Raw genomic sequence first — 3,209 nt, 5'->3', positions numbered from 1 at the left:
CGCGAGGTACAATTTTTTGTACCTGAGGAATATGAAAGAATTTATTCCTCCTTGCTGTCCTAGAGCCGGAAAAAGCAGTTCCTAAAAAGCATTCCTTTACTCTATTATCCACGTATTGTTTATGGTGTCTCGCAGTCCGTCTTAAGGTCCGATCGGAACCACAGACATCCAACCATCTTTGTGACACTTGAGCAGCACAGAGCAGCGACTTGGCATCCAACTTCTTCAGAATCAACCTTGAAACCTCTGGTGGAAGTTCAGAAATGAAGTCCACATTCATTGGTTGCAACAGTCCGATCACACGGAGGAAAGATCTAAAGTACTCCATATTGTCTGTTTCAAAAGAAGAACTCGAATGAGACGTTATGGAAAAACTGGGAGTATATATACATCTGTGCATGCTTGAACCACCAATCACCGTTTCGGATCAATGGTTCGGCCAATCACGTCGAGGCGAAACGATTAGATACCACGTCTTTAACCCTTTGAGTGCTGTGGATGCACATGTGTCCGGTAAAAGTTATACTGTGTACAATGCGCTACTGGATTTTAATACATTTACCACGCGTATTAGTATTTAAATTCACCTTATGCTCACTGTAACCTAGAAGGTCCCTCGTAGGGACGACTTACGTGGATATGGAAGATATCGTGTAAAACCCCTGCCTTAGTGACTCAACCAGTAGATCGCGAAGGTTTGGTACCTCGGGAACCGGCTCCCGGAACCTAGTGCTGTCTTTGGGGAAGGGTAGAGGGGAACTTTGGAAAGCGAGCCTGGCGCTATGGACAGTCTACCTCCACGGAACTCGTCACCCAGAAGTGGCAATTCTGGTAAAGCTTCGGCCTCGGTTGATTGCACCTCATTTCAATCACTCACGTATGGGGCCGTCTGGTGAAGACCTCTGGATATATACTGGATGCAAAACTCAGACATCCTTTTCCTTTCACTCTATCTACTTTCTTGCGAAACTACTACCAAGGGAACGGGCTTGGAAAAATTAGAGGGGGAAGAAGATCCTGTTAAATTTGACTCTAGTCTGGTGTGGCGGTCATGAAATACATTTGCGGCGGCGTACAATCAAATCCGCGTGAATTTGTATATAAGATCCCTTAAATACCACTTCAATACACTCATTCTATCTCTCCCAAACTTTTCCAGTTTCATCCATTCTTAGTCCACTCTTAATCTATCTGCGGCTGCTTTACTGGTATTGTAAGGAAACATGAGATGCGTAGAATAGAACTGGGAGATGGTTACATCACCGGTGAAGTGCCACTACTTTCATCGTTACGTTACTGATTCAGTTGGGCGGAGCGCGTGCACAGAGGTCTTATAACCCGGTTGTCAAGATATTCTAGAGCCAATAGTGTAAGAGTGGTGTGAAACCAGGCGGCTGGTCGCCGACAATACTCCTGCGTGATCTTATTCGAGAACATTACAAGACGGAGAGTTTGACTGGGACGATAAATCTGTCAAAGAATAACGTAGGTGTACTATGGCAAGCTTAGCGAAGACAGAAACCTCGCATAAAGCAAAAGGGCAACAGCTGGCTTGATCTCGATGTTCAGCACGCATAGTGACTGCGAAAGTATGGCCTATCGATTCTTTTGGCTTGAAGAGTTTTCAGCAAGCGGTGTTAGAAAAGTTACCACAGGGATATCTGGTTTGTGGCGGCTAAGCGTTTATAGCGACATCGATTTTTGATCCTTCGATGTCATCTTCAAACTGCTCTGTTCCACGCTAATCCCTTCTGTCCTGCTCCTCCCAACTCGCGAAACTACGCTCTCTTAAAAAGTCCTTATAATCGTTGTAAGAGAGCGTAGAAAGGCCGTTATGCACATCTTTTGATCGACCCTACGAAAAACCCGAGTTTATGACCTGTTCGGTTATTAAGATGAACGAAATGAAATTCTAAAGCCATTGTATAAAATTCCAAATGACTAAAATAAACCTTACTATCGCGAAGGATAAATGCCGGTTGTAGAAAATAAAACTCTAAAATATTGACGAAGGATAAACACTAAAATAAACTGTCTGTCCCGTTCATGACATAAACCAAACTTCGAGAATCTCTAATTACGATGTTCCGTATAAGACTGAACATTCGTCTTAAATACTAATCCCATCAACACGGGGCATGATTCTGCGAGCTGCCTGCGAACCATCTGAGTTCAAGTGGCCTGGTCGTAACGGTCCGAGTATACTTGTGGTATCCGGCCTTACGCGTCGCATCCCACAATATTATATCAATTGGTGATTCCATATCTTATGTTGTGTTCACCCGTGACGGTATTGAACATTCTCGAAGGAGACGAACCTTGTCGATCAGTATATGGACGATAACTTTTTATTTGAATAGTCGGTTGCACGTTTTTCAGGATGAGTGTAAAAATTATACAACAAATTCTATACCTTTTTAAACGTATGGCAACGTTGATACGAACCGTAAACGAATATTGCAATTGGCACAAGCGTTACATCAAATGTTTGAATGAATGTCGCGGATGTACCATTGTTATGAGAAGGAACTTGCATGCGGATACGAAAGCTCATTTAATATCGCTCATGTGTCGTATGAAAATTTTAAATGTACATTTGAACAAATGCGTCTCGCATACCGGTGACAGTCCATACGATACAAATCAAGGTGTAAGAGCATCATCATTCGTTGGGGAAGATATTGAATCGGCATTTAAAAAACGCATCATGCTCTTATAAATATTTTGCAAAACGACTTGTGAACAGGCATATCAGTGACGGTGTCGATGGGTCAGGTAGCGATTCGTTGATATTCGATCTTTCATTGGTAAACATTACTTCTGTATTTTGAACCAGTTGTTTCAGCGGTTCCACGATTGGTCGTAAATTCAACTGCAAGCCTGCCTCGGTACCAATTTCTCCTAGTTTTAATATCCAATACTTCTTATGTATGGCAGCCAAATAGACAGATGAACAGAAAAGTAGACAGATGAACAGTAAAAAAAACTAAATATGCGTTTCCCACCGCTCTCGGCAAGCAACTGTACAGGTTACAACAAGACGAACTCGTTAAATCCACGCCTGAAACGACGTAACTTATGGGGCTGTCTTTATCAACTACGAGGAATCCATGTTTTTGTTGCCAACATTTGGAGCACAACACATTAAATGTTTCAAACGTCATATCGGTGTTTACATGATCGTCGTACATATCGGAGATTTATAGCAT

This window comes from Nomia melanderi, unplaced genomic scaffold (genome assembly GCF_051020985.1).
Source record: "Nomia melanderi isolate GNS246 unplaced genomic scaffold, iyNomMela1 scaffold0085, whole genome shotgun sequence".
In the NCBI taxonomy this organism is placed as follows: Eukaryota; Metazoa; Arthropoda; class Insecta; order Hymenoptera; family Halictidae; genus Nomia; species Nomia melanderi.
Note: the sequence above shows the minus strand (reverse complement) of the source record.